Source organism: Drosophila sechellia, chromosome 3R (assembly GCF_004382195.2).
Source record: "Drosophila sechellia strain sech25 chromosome 3R, ASM438219v1, whole genome shotgun sequence".
Taxonomy (NCBI): domain Eukaryota; kingdom Metazoa; phylum Arthropoda; class Insecta; order Diptera; family Drosophilidae; genus Drosophila; species Drosophila sechellia.
The window spans coordinates 1,493,316-1,507,417 of record NC_045952.1 but is presented as its reverse complement, the minus strand read 5'-3'; the positions used below and the strand labels follow the sequence as shown (position 1 = coordinate 1,507,417).

The following is a 14,102-nucleotide window of genomic DNA, read 5'->3' as shown; positions in this document are numbered from 1 at the left end:
ATGGATATTTAAAATTGTACTGCATAAACAACCAGTAATTATTTATATCAAATATTATTAACCACTACTAACTGATTCTGGACTACTAACCAGAATCTGGAAATATCAGATTATATAAAATCAAACAATTCAGAACTTACTCTTGACAACATTAATATTTTAAACTCAAATATTGAAATATACAATTGAAAAATATCAATTTCATTTATATTATTAATTTTAATCATTTTAATTTTGATTACTGCACTAATAATAAAATGCAGATCTATTATATTATACCTGTAGTTTGGTAATTCCTAAGAACCTTTCTCCACCCTGTGATGTTAAGATACAATATTATGATGTACGGATTCTTCACTTACTAAATAATAATGAAACAAAAATTATATTTGTAACCAAACAAAAACAGCCAGAACTAGAAAAACAAAATACTGAAAAAGAATTTTTAAGAGAATTAAGAGAGGGTTTAACCGAAATTCATAATGAAGCGGGGCGCGTCATTTTAGAAGGTGGAGAGTTAACCAACTCTGCCCCAGTTGATAACCAAATTTCAAACTCCAATCTCAGCAGCATTTCGTTTGTCCTTGTTTTTGTCGCCAACACTTAGCCACCCGATAAATAATCAACCTTAAGGTAAACACAACTTCCACTTGGAGACCAAGCCATGATAAACTTATTGCGCTTCAATTAAACTGCATCAGTCAGCAAATTCCAATTTCACAATGCACAGAAATAGTTTCAGTAAAAAGCTTTTATCCTAAACGTAATTGAAAGTACAAAAAGTTTCGAATGAAAAGCTTCTGGCCGAGGTAGATTGGATCAGGATAAAGAATTAGAAGATCAGTCTAAATCGGGACTAGATCGTGAACAGCTTCAAATCAAAGATAAGCAATAAAAAGAGTGTCCTTGCAATAATATAATTGAAAAAGTTTATCACCAAAAAAGAATTTAAATTATAATAAAACAAAAATTATTTTTTTAAAGAATTAAACATTAACAATTTTAATTTACGTGCGTTTGTGTTACTTACAATAAATGAACAATAACAATAAATGAGATAGTGTGTATGTGTCCATGCGTTAACACGATTTTCGAAATTACACATGTAGAACTTGGACAAGTTCATTGCAATATGATTAAATAAAATAAGTATTATAAATTGATGCCGTGACTTTTGTAGTTTTAAAGAAGTTTTTAAATATTCGGTGGCACAATGTGGTCCCCATGACATGACATTATTAACGGCTAACGACATATCGTTGTCGCAAGTTTATTATATTCGGAACTCTTTCGTCGATTTTTGGATCTTTGTGTTCTAACAAGTCCTGAAAGTGTGTTTCTGTCCAGAGTAGGGACGCTTACTCAACCTGAAGATCCATATCGTCCTACATTCGAGGTGACAATCGAAATAGGTCCCATAGTAAAAGTAAAGTCAGAAAAGTCAACCAAACAAATTCATTGCTTTCGCAAGGCATACTTTCCGAGGCTAAATAATTATACAGCTAGCTGTCTTTAATTGGTCCGATCCTTACTGCTGCAATGTAATGGCGGATGCCATATATATTTTCTATTGCAATTAAATTTTTTAACTCTGTTCCGATTTACTATCCGCCAATCTCTAGCAAACCTAATTGCTTTAATAAAGAAGGAAAGTCAATATTTTATAAAAAATTTAAAAATACCGGTTCTCACTCTTTCCTTTCTGATAGTTAATGATCAGTTGTATAAGAGCTATACAAACCGTTGTAACATTAACCGGAAACAGTTTTATAATTTCGTTCACACTAAACGCAAAATAATTTCTTACACTTCCTCGCTTTTCTTTGAAAATGCCACTGATTGGGCATTAGCCGATCTATTAGTCGAGTTCTTTCAAATAACGTATGCCTCATTCCGAACAGTCAAACTCTTTGGCGGTATTAAATTCGAATCTAATATTTTGTCCCACTCTAAACAAAAACTCACTGCTTTACGATCTCTAGCGTGTTAAGCTTGTCTATTCGCCAGGTTTCGTCGAAATCCCTGGCTCTGTGCTCAGATTCTGTGCGGAAGCCTTGTGCAAGGCTCTTCACACTTCTCCCATATATGGAAGGAGCTCTTTGTGAGGCTTTTTGAAAATGTTATCACTCCTCATTTCAAGCACCTTTATAGGTCAACTTCCTCCGTAATACAGGGCTTCAAAAATAATCTGCAAACAGATGTCATCAACACTGACTTTAGTAAAGCATTTGACTCTGTTAATCATTCTCTTCTAGTAAGAAAACTTAATTTATGAGGTTTTCCTGTTGATCTTCTAAATTGGATTTTAAGTTATTTAGATGGCAGGGCGCAACGGGGCCTCTTTAAAAGTTATCTTTCTTGTTCTCTCCTAGGAACATCCGGTGTCCCAGAAGGGAGCCACCTTGGTCCGTTTTCCCTTAGTAATAAAACATTGGCGATTACTTATGTACGCGGACAGACGGGCATGGCTAGATCGACTCGGCTATTGATCCTGACCAAGAATATATGATCGCACACGCTTCCTTCTGCCTGTTACATACTTCTCAACGAATGTAGTATACCCTTTTACTCTACGAGTGACGGTTATGAAAACTAAGATACAAGACAAAAAATTAATGGCTCTACCATTTTAGTCATAATGACCTTAAGTCATAAACCGTGAACATTAGATCTGGATACTGGAGACATCAAGACATCACACCCGAGGAGTAGGTGAATACGACTTCATTTATAGAATTGTTCAACTTTAAGGGGAAACAAAATTTTAAAAGCTCTCGCTTAAATAGTTTTCTAAATATTTCCCATCAAAGATTTTTCTTCAAGGAGCGCTAACCTGGTGACGCGCATTGTACTTTTCCGCGAATTTAGTATACCCTTTCACTTTACGGGTAACGGGTATAAAAATACGACATTTACTTATGGTAATTCGTCTTAATATATATACTAAATAATCAAAACATATAAAAAGTAAATTATTATAACTACTATAATTTAAAGAATTAATTTTCCAAAAAAAAATTTTAACATTTAAGAAAAAAATATTTCATTAAAATATAACAGTAAACAATCAATTCATTTCCTGAGGCACGATGTCCGCACGTAAGCACCCCAACAGTCATTGCCTTCTCAGCTGACGCAGCTGATTTGCGAAAAAAAAAAATGGGAAGAAGAACGCTGTTATCCATGCAGGAAAAATCCGAAATCATCGCAAAACTTTAGACAATTTTATTAAAAACAAGTAAACTTATGGAAAAAACTATAATGGTGGCAATAACATTGTTTGCAAAGCGGGAGATCGCAGGTCCATACCCCGAAAACCTTGCAATTCCTACGATACCTCCGATAATTCGATAAAAAAAAATGGTGAAAACCCGTGTAAATCGTTAATTCAAAGGGTTATTAAAAAAACTAAAGCCCGAGCTGCACAGATGAGGTGCCTCAAAGTTTAACGGTATTCAAAGTTACCATCTTTAAAACTAAAAGAAAATTGATTTGCTGGAGACCCTCTAGAGCCAGTACGAAAAAATTGTGTGCAACAACGTATGGGGTTACACATCTTGTTATTCTAGTGTTTTTGGTTCTATCGAACCCTGAAGTAGCGATTGGTCATGAACGCTTTATTAACATTATTCAGCCTTCGACCAATTTCCCAGTTCCCGAGACGGCAAGTACACCAGAAGTCTCCATACGATTAAAGACTCTTTCAAAATCCGTCACTAGGATAAGGTCCTGATTTTAGGTCGAAAGGTTGAATGCACGGAAACGCTGCTACGGTAAAATGTTTTTTTTTTTGGAATTCATATATAAATTATTAAATTTGCTCCGGGTCTGTAGATATTTCATATGTGACTGAAATAGATTGTAGATTCAGGTAATGATATTTACATACAGAATTTAAGAATATATGTGAACATTAAAACCTTCGCAGAATTTATATCTTGGACGTTTTTTAACAAACCAATTAATAAAGAAAAAATTTGTTTAATTTTTCAGAAGTGGCTGGCTTGTGGTCGTTCGAGTGTGCGCGTTATTTTTGGCAAAACGAAAAAAATTTTTCAAGATTTATAAAAATATGGGTGTGTCAGTTTTTGTCGGCTTGCGTGCTTAAAGTATACTTTATATGGTCGGAAATGCTACCTTCTGCCTGTTACATACTTTTCAACGAATCCAAATCCAGAAAATTTCGTATTGTTTTTGGACATCAGAAGTGGTGGCTTAAAAAATTTGGTATACTGTTAAAAATTGGCAAGACAAATTGACACCGACCGGACGATGATCACCTGAGAGTTGTCTTTAATCCGCTATACCGCATCAAGAGAAAAAGTCAGATCTTGTGTGGGTAGGATACAGTGATGGATTTTACTCGCAGTCGTTCCTCCAGGTTCCTCTGATCACTCTAATCGGAATAACCACAGAGCGGAGGTTGGCTTTACAAACCGATACTTTTGTGACCGCTTTCTATGAAAATAATCCTCGATATAAATTCAAAACCGGTGCCTTACATTTGAATTGCTCAACTACTGACCGTTACAAATCCGTTCCGCGACACAAATTAAAACGTTGAATATCAAAGCATTTGTTCCGTTGTAAAAGCCACATTGAATAAGCAAAATACAAAGAAAAGACTTAGTAGGGTAAATCCAATCGCTGTCCGTAAGTCGGGTCCAGTAAATGAGAAACTTTGAATCATTCCAGGTTTTTGTTTGTAGAAAAGTACCGTCACTTGATATCATCACATGAGAGGGTGGCACACTTGAGTCGAAATGGAAACCAAGATTTTAGAACTCAGAGGCACTGTTCCATTGCGCTTCCACCAATTAGCAAGCCAAAGCCTTTGCGATAAGCATCGGTATGCTTGTATCTATTGAGCATTTGTATTAACGGATGGCACCAAAAACCTTTAGATATCGCAGTATCACAACTCTAAACTTGTGATTTGTGTACACTTTGTAGTTCATTTGGTTAAAAATATCCGAGCTTTCACTTATCGCTAAACGTTTCGAAATCTCTTTAGAACTTAAATGTAGTTCCAATTCAGAGTCTATAAAGGTTCGGACAATCCAAAAGTTTCCATTGTCAAAGTTTAAAAAAAAGCCATTGAGCTACAAGAAAGGAAGACTGGAGGTTTCACATGACAAAATGGATGCTGGTAAGGATGCTTTTGCTGGGATCGGCGTCTCAGTCCACCAAGGATCGTCTTCAGATAAATGTATTATTATGGAGACAGTTGAGCGGGGGTATCATAAGGTTATATTTGGTAAATGGTTGATCGGTTCCTGAGGAACTCTACGATAATTCACAGGCGGCGGCCTAATCACATATACAATTATAGCTAAAATGATGCGAACGGGACCGGTTACACGCAGACGGCACCGTCGCGGCATAACGAGTACTCGTAGGCGACATAATCACAGATAACATTTGGAAATTATTTATTTTTTTAATATATATCTCCTTGCTTAGCCCTATCTGTTCCTATCGCACTCAAAAATGCTCGCCGTCCTCGCCGTCGCCAGTATCTTGCTTTCTCTTCCTTGTCCTGACCACGTGAAATACGGTTTCACGATCTTGGGTTTTATGTTTCTCGGTCCTTCAACTTTTTCGCCACGCGTCATTTATGCCCATGTCCCGTTTAGAGTACCCGGCACTTTGCGTCTCGAAAAATTCCGCATGTTCGGTTTTGGCATTTTTTCCCTGAGAGCTGATCGTGGTTTGCGTATTGGTTCAATCGGAAGACTTAGTTATTCTCTTATTTGATAATTTTGGATGGCCACTTAAATTTATTTTTTTCTTACTTAAATTAAGTCTACTGTGGTATTTTCAAAGACACTAGAATATTCTAATGTCTTTGATACTATGGTAACGGTGACGGATGGTGTGAAAATGACAGAGTGAGATCTTTGCGAGTAACGAGCTACATTGCTCTCTTTTAGTTATTAATGTGAACGTAATGAATTCGGACGAGGAAATTTTTTGCAACACGCGCAACTAAAAAAAAATTTCAAAACAAAATAAAAGGTTTGCTTTTAAAACAAACGGTAATTAAAGCACATAATACAACAAGGCGATCGTACACACTGAGCAAGTTGAAGCGATAAAACAGCTTACAAGCTGCTCTCTCTCTCTTTGCTCTCGCTTTATCGCTTCGCTCTCACTCTGACATCTCTCGAGCGATTGCTCTTAAAAATGCATGCAGTGGTTTATCGCTCGTTCTTGCCCAATATTATAGCTTCGCTTCTCGCGCGCACTGTGCCGTCACCCTAACAAAATATTTCCTGGGGGCCTTCTAAAACAATGAAAAATAAAATATGTACCAAAAAAGTGATTGTTCACGTGTTGATGGACCTACATAAAATTATACGCGAGCTTCTGGTTACTGTTGAAACTCAATGGTGATTTCTTACAAATTCTTTGCAATTATTTGTATATTAACAAGTCATGAATTTGAATAGATTAATTTTAAAACATTATAATCATAACGTTTTTTAAGTCGAACTGAGCTACTAGACACAACATTGACTTGAAATACCTGTAGAAGTCAGAGGTACTGTATTTTCGTAATGTCGTTACAGAGACTTTCATCCTCAGTAAGAGTTTATCGTAATTTGTACTAGTGTCGTGTTTGGCGTTACACCTTTGAAATGTCATTTGAGAGAGTAGCAGTGTGTCCGTGTGCCTCGCCGGCTACCTGATATCCCTGCACTACTTCAAAAATTGACCCAGATAAGATATGCAGAAAGCTATGAAATTTGTCTAGATATGGAAGAAGTGCATAACGATGTATAGATTAATAAACACTTTGTTAAAATTGTTGTAGTTGGATTAGGCTCCATCGTTAATTGCTAAGTATTGATTTTTCCAGATGACGATTTCGGTTTTTTTAAACGGCAACTATAAAAGCAAGAAGGTTGACATTAAGCGTACAGATTCTCTAGACAAAGACGCAGCGCAAGTTTGTTTGACCATGTTGCCACGACCGTACAATACTGCTAAGCCCACGCTTTGAAACAATTTTTAAATTTTTTCCATTTTATTCTCCCATATCTATCGATACCCAGAAAAATTATGAAATTTCGAGTTCGTATTCACAGTGTGAATTTCACACTAGCTGAGTAACGGGTATATGATATACGAGGAATTTGACTATAGCTCGTGTTTATAATAGTAAAGTTAAAGAGTATTATAACGCACTAATTTTGTTGGTCTGCTCGCTACGAGATATGTGCAGCTAGCTCCGATTTTGCACGTACGTTCCATCAAATGTATATCAACCGTGATCACCCGGCTACCAGTAACAACTTCCAGTAGTTCTTGTTTTCTTGATCTTTATTTGTTAGGTTTTACACTTTAATTCTAATTTCAGATGTCAGATTAACCTCCGCCGAGGAAATGATTCCATACCCAGGTACTCTGGGGATCTGGGGCCTACAAAGATGTCAGCGTTCCCAGATTAAGGTGAACAGGTGCTGGGCTCTCAAGTCGAAGGCACCATTTTTGTCGAGACTAAGTTGAAAATTTATTGAAAACAAGAGAGTTTCCCGCCTGTCAGATACCCGTTAATCAGATGGTGTGAATGCAAACGCGAAATTTCATAATTGTTCTGGGATATCTATAGATATTAAGGATAAAATTAGAACAAATTTACATTTAATTGTTCAGAAGTGTGGGCATACCGGTTCGGCGGCTTTAGGGAGTTAGAATGGACGTGGAAATTTTTTTTTTAAATCGATAGAAATTTAAGCGACTTAAAAAATTATAAAAAATATACAACAATTTTTCCAAAATTGGTTTTGGGCGGTTTTAGGGCGTTTGAGTGTGAGTGGCAAAAAGTTTTTGGCAAATCGATAGAAATTTACGAGACTAATAAAAATGTGAAAAAATATCAACACATTTTTTTAAAGTGTGGGAGGTGCACTTTTGTGCGTTTGTGGTCGTCTCTAGAATCTGTATGCTGAATCTCTAGCTTTTATAGTTCCTGAGATCTCGATGTTCATACGGATAGACGGACATGGCTAGATCTACTATTGATTCTAATCAAGAATATATATACTTTATATAGTAGGAAACGCTTTCTTCTGCCTGTTACATACTTTTCAACGAATCTAGTATACCCTTTTAATCTACGCGTAACGGGAATAAAAATCGAAAAAATCTTCGTGTAATTAAATTACTTAATTACTCAAACCAGCTTGGTTTGATTGGCTGCATACAACAACACATCGCTTGGTCATGAGTCGAATCGCTATTGAATAATTTGGCAAGAACTGTGCTTTGTCTGATTCAATCGAATGTGTTGTAGTAGGGGTTATCAAAGCCATAATCTAAAAGGGGGTGCTACTTTCGCAAATTTGCCCAAACCTTTTTTTCCTAAACCATTTAAACTGGATAAATAGATTTTGGCATCTACACATCAAATCGTATGTTAAATTCAGTACCGCACGGGATAGTCGATTAAATTTTGATTGTGTTTTATGCTGACTGTGGTGATAGAATTGCATCTTCCTCCGATTTGATGCGGGTACATTATTATTTATGTGTTTAAAAAAAGCTAACAGAAACATTTGATAATTATACTCTTTCATTTTTTTTTTTTTTCAGATTTTTGAATGTCTTCAAATTTTAATATAACAGAGCCAACAACGGCACAATCGGGAAAAGAAAATACAGACTGTTGAAGTACGACAACTGAACTCCTGTAACATGATTGCTTTTCAATGTACATTTATTGCTCAAGATCTTCATATATTAATATATTATAGAATAGATAGAATAGAACAATTCGGTGTTTTGCTAGATCGAGCAACGGAACGCTAGTAGTAGGTGCGAGAGTACAAAAAAGAGAGCGCGAAAGGGGAGAGCTTAGATTTAGATTTTCACAAGTCGCAAGCTGAATACCTTAGTGACAAATACATCTATTATAGTCACTTTTTAAATTTATTGTGTGATATTATGTACATAAATTTGGGTATTACTATATAAGCTATATTTAAATAATAATAACTTTAAGGCAATGGAAATCAAGAATTTTTTTATTGGTGCCAATTGATCAAAAATAATATAGATTTAAAGTCTAAGTACTTGTGAAGTGAATGGCACATATTTTAAAATTTACAAAACATGAGCATACGTGTGCAAATTAAAATTGTTACTATTTAATTATTTAAAAAAAAATTTTTTTATTTTTTATTTTTTAATATTTATTCGGTGATAGCCTTTTCACTTTTACTATTACAAGAATCTTTATTAATAGCTAGCTGTTCACGATCTAGTCCCGATTTAGACTGATCTTCTAATTCTTTATCCTGATCCAATCTACCTCGGCCAGAAGCTTTTCATTCGAAACTTTTTGTACTTTCAATTACGTTTAGGATAAAAGCTTTTTACTGAAACTATTTCTGTGCATTGTGAAATTGGAATTTGCTGACTGATGCAGTTTAATTGAAGCGCAATAAGTTTATCATGGCTTGGTCTCCAAGTGGAAGTTGTGTTTACCTTAAGGTTGATTATTTATCGGGTGGCTAAGTGTTGGCGACAAAAACAAGGGCAAAGGCAGGCTAAGTGTTGGCGACGAAAACAAGGACAAAGGAAATGCTGCCGAGATTGGAATTTGAAATTTGTTGTAGAGTGTGGGGTAGAGTGCTATATTTATAACTTGCATATATGGTTATACTGGGAGATATTACAAGTTATAGGAGCTGTAGGTCAACTAGACTAGCTATTTTCCCATTTGAGCATTTATATTCATTGCTCAATGCACTTTAGGCGAGAGTTCGAAGACGTTCGGAGTTTAAAGTTAATAATAAACGAAAATAATGTATTATTATTATAAAACTCAGCGGGGTGAGATTGGATCTTCTTTTCAAGGCAAATAGTAACACGTAAAATTTTAAAATATTTAGACCCATTTTCTTTAAGTAATTTTTGGTTGAACTGTGTCTCCAAAGTTGGCGTGTAAACAAATATCAGTTTGAGAATTGATGGCGGTACGTACAGGCCCATAACATTAAATGGCAGTACACTCACTTAAGGAATTGAAATCCTGACACTAAATGTCCTAACACCAATGTCTGTATTTTTAATACATACATACCTCCATCTCCATTTGTTTTAGGTAACGAAGTTCTTACTAACAAGCGTATTGTATATGTTGGCGATTTCAATGCTTGCAGTCCAATGTGGGAGTATTGGAGTTACTCTAGAGGGCATTAAATTGAAGAAGTCATAAACAAATCAGTCTTAACTATCCTCAATTACGGCCCGGCTACCCATCATTCCACTCACATCACTTTCACGTCTATGGATCTTACATTAGACACAGAATCACTATTCCCTTTTGAAAAAATGGTTTTTGGCCACAAAAATGTATCATTCAATTCAACCCCGACAAAAAAATATAAATTTACCTGTGTCGTGCAACAGATAGAATGCTCCATCCTTAATCGTTTAAAAACTTAACCCCACAAATCTCACACATACAATGCGCGCCACCTGTAGAGGCGACTGAAGCAGTGGGTGAGAAAAATGTCGATGAATAATCGATAGGGCGGTCAGCTGTGACACACTAAAGTGAGGTATTACTAGATGTAGCAAGAAGTAGCTAGAATATACCAGACTGGATGCAACCCTTATTAGCTGCACCCGATAAGTTTGGTATAATTCGGTTATCGGAGAAAAAGAGTTGTTCAGCTGATCGTGGTTTCCGCCGATGGCCTACGCCTCGACTAATGTTTCCGGTTTGCCTTCTTTTCGATCTGAACAGTCAACGAGACAAGTTGCGGAAGTGCGTTGAAAAATTTTAATTTGCGGGCATACGGGAGTTTTTTTTGTCGCGCGAAATATCGAAAATACGGCGTTCCTTCGCCTATAGTGGTGGGCGAAATAAGTCCGGCGTGTGTTTCCCGGCGATATTAGGCCGAAGAGATCGGCGTTTGTCACGGCCATCTCACCGCCGTTTTGCCGCCAAATCCTAGCTTCGACTGGGTCAAATTGCAGGTTAGTGAATTTCGAAATATTGGTGAACTGTAGTTTGATGCGGGAATATAATCACAGCCGAAATCGAAGGCCGGAGGGTTTTCGCTGGACATCTTATACGTTCGCATCACTGCCCGGGTCCCACGATTTTACGGAGCCGCCACCGGCGGGCAGAAGGAGAGACGGCAACGGCGCCAGGCCGAGAAGTGGAGCGCCTTTCCAGCAAGCCGGAGCGAAGGACCAGCTGCAGCAGCAGGAAAGCGACCGCCCTAAGCCGGGACCACCAGGAGGGATATATTAACTAATCAAAATGCAGCCTAAGTAGACATTAAAGTGAGGTTAGAGTGAATGGAAAATTTTGTTTGCTTGATTGGCAGTCCAGAATGCCCGAAACTAAATTAAATCAAAGTTAAATCGATCAAAATTTCTAATTATACGCAAAAAAAATGCTGAAAGTCAGACCTAACCTTACTAGAGAGTATTAATCCAACCGGATCGCCATCCTGAACATAGAGTGGCAGAAATTAAAATTTTTTTTCTATGTAGTTTAAGTTTAACGTTAAGCTATAAGAATATGTACTCGAGTAGGAAACTCGGCCATGCGGTTTAATGATTTTTCTTGGATTTAAATTGAATTCTTATTAGTGATTAAAATTTTTATATAGTAAGTGATCTAACCTAAGCTAATTAAATTTTTTTTTTTTTTTAGAAGAGTTCCTGTCGCGGATCGAATATTGTTATCGATAGGCTAGATAGTATTTTTGAGAAGTCCGAATGTGGAAGGATTTGTAAGCCCATATGTGCCTGGGCACATTATTTTTCGCCATTGTAAAAAGAGCCGGGAAAATTTAGCTTTCATTGTCGTGTAAGAGTTGGAGGACACACTGCGGTGAGCTAATAAGTTAAGTTAGTTGTAATTGTGAAACATTGAATTCTTCCAGAATAAAACGTGTTCTACTACCACGGATTAGTCTGCCCTTTCTTTCGGGAACCAATGTGTGGGGTAGCCGTTTAAGGCAACTCCAAGCGACGCACGACGACAATCTTTTATTCGCAGTCCTAGGGCGACTGCAGGGGCAACTTGCGCTGGAATGACGGTTTAGACGGCCAGCTAGAGAGTTGCCGGAGCTGTAGTGACGGTTTAGACGGCCAGCCAGGATTTGTGTGAGCGCAGCCAGCGCTACGTACCGGCAGAGAAGTCGCAGCCAGCGACAGTGGCGTCGCAGTCAGCGACATAGAGGGACGCAGCCAGCGTCGAACGCCGGTACGAACGAGTCGCAGCCAGCGACAAGGTGACGCAAGAAGCGTCATTTGTGGAGACCGCAGCCAGTGGTCAGAAGGCGCAAGGAGCGGCAAGCATCCGTGGCCGCAGCCAGCGGCACGAGGCGTCAGAGACGCCATTTTGGACGTGCAGAGGCGACACCATTTTGGAGCTGGGGAAGATGCAGCATTCCCCCAGGAGGAGTGCCCGGCTGAACGGAGGGGAAGCCACCCCTATAACAACAGTGAGTCAGCAGCCAGCCAGTAATGGAGCAGGAACTCGGACGCGGGTGAACATCACGGCGGCGTCGATTCCTTGCCCGGCCACTACGGTGAGTACTACAGTAGCTTCCCAACCTAGAAGTACTGCTGTCACAGCTGCGAGTTCAGTACCGGAGGTGAACCATCCCCTCGTGTTGGAACTCATGGAGAGGATCGCAGCGTTGGAGAGGGAGCTGGTGAAGGCTAGATCCCTGGAAAGTGTGAGCACCGCAAATTGCGCGCCGATCGCAGTTGGCCCAAGCGCAGTTGGCGCCAACAGTGGAGCGTCGGGGCGGCCGCCATTTTGGAGCGGCCAGCCAATACCCACATACAACGGTGACGGTGCGAGCGGTGCGGCCTGCACGCTGCCGCCATCTTCGAGTGGACCGCCATTGTTAACGACTAGCAACTATTTTGTGGAGCCACTGTGTGCGAGGCAGTGAAGGCGCTATTGATTCACCCAGGGAATGTCAGCGCCGTGATGGAGCAGCTGCGCTTTAGGTTCGGCCGACCGGAGCAGCTTATACGCAGCCAGCTCAACAACGTGCGAGAGGTGCAGCCAATTTCGGAGCACAATTTGGCGAAGATCATTCCCTTCGCAACCCGAGTGAGTAACCTCGCGGCCTTCTTGCAGTCAGCGAAGGCGGAGCAACACCTGGGGAACCCAACCCTCATGGAGGAGCTTGTGGCTAAGCTGCCAACGAGCAAGCGAGTGGACTGGGCCAGGCATGCTGCAACGATTGCGCCCTTTCCCACTGTAGTCCACTTCAGCGCGTGGCTACAGGAGTACGCAAACGTGGTGTGCACGGTTTTGGACGTCGAGGGAAAGGAGCCGAGGCGTCGACTTCTACATGCAAGCGTCGACCATAATGAATGCGATCAACAGGATGATCGGCATGGAGGTTGTCCCATCTGTGGAGGACAGCATGGAATATTGAACTGCAGAAAATTTATTGGAGCTTCGCCACAGGAAAGGTGGAACAATGTGAAGAGACATCGGCTCTGCTTCAATTGCCTGCGAAACGGACACACGGCTAGATCCTGCTATACGCAAGGTGAGTGCCAGATAAATGGATGCCGAAGGGAGCATCACCGTCTTCTACATGGTCACCGTCTTCTACATGGTGCGGACGAGTAGCGAAGGCCGCTGCAGCGAGGTGGCTTCAGACGCCACGAAGGGAACCAGCAGCCAGCAGTTTCCAGACGCAGCCCGGCCAGGAGGCCTTCGCTATGAGATGGTCACAGGGACCAGGAGAGGAACCGGCAGCCAGCCGTTCCCAGCCACAGCCTGGAGAGAGGAGCTCCGCGTGAAGCGGGAGCGCCCATGCAGAGGAATTTGAGCTGCGTTGACGCCGAAGGAGGCCATCTACTGTTCCGTATACTGCCGGTTACGCTGTACGGAGCGGGGCGAAAGGTGGATACGTATGTGCTCCTAGATAACGGATCCTCCGTCACGATGATCGATGACGAACTACGAAGGGATCTTGGAGTGCAAGGAGAGCGTCGGCAGCTAAACATCCAATGGTTTGGAGGTAAGGCAACCAGAGAGCCTACCAACGTGGTGAGTCTGAAGATAAGTGGAGTTGGAAAGCCCACTCGCCATGTATTGA

At 39.8% G+C, this 14,102-nt stretch overlaps 1 protein-coding gene and 2 long non-coding RNA genes across 7 annotated transcripts in view; 1 reads left to right on the top strand and 2 right to left on the bottom strand.

Annotated features, from left to right (window-relative positions):
• The window catches only part of LOC116801761 (dipeptidyl peptidase 4), a 203,064-nt gene that overhangs the window by 81,124 nt on the left and 107,838 nt on the right, over nt 1-14,102 (bottom strand). The gene's annotated exons all lie outside the window — the stretch shown is intronic.
• Nucleotides 3,211-7,767, bottom strand: LOC116801764. Its single transcript, XR_004362213.1, has 2 exons — nt 4,526-7,767; nt 3,211-4,458 (listed from the first exon to the last, which is right to left on the bottom strand). It is a non-coding gene; the product is annotated as an uncharacterized LOC116801764 (long non-coding RNA).
• On the top strand, nt 10,794-11,998 carry LOC116801763. The gene is made up of 3 exons (XR_004362212.1): nt 10,794-10,992; nt 11,050-11,860; nt 11,913-11,998. It is a non-coding gene; the product is annotated as an uncharacterized LOC116801763 (long non-coding RNA).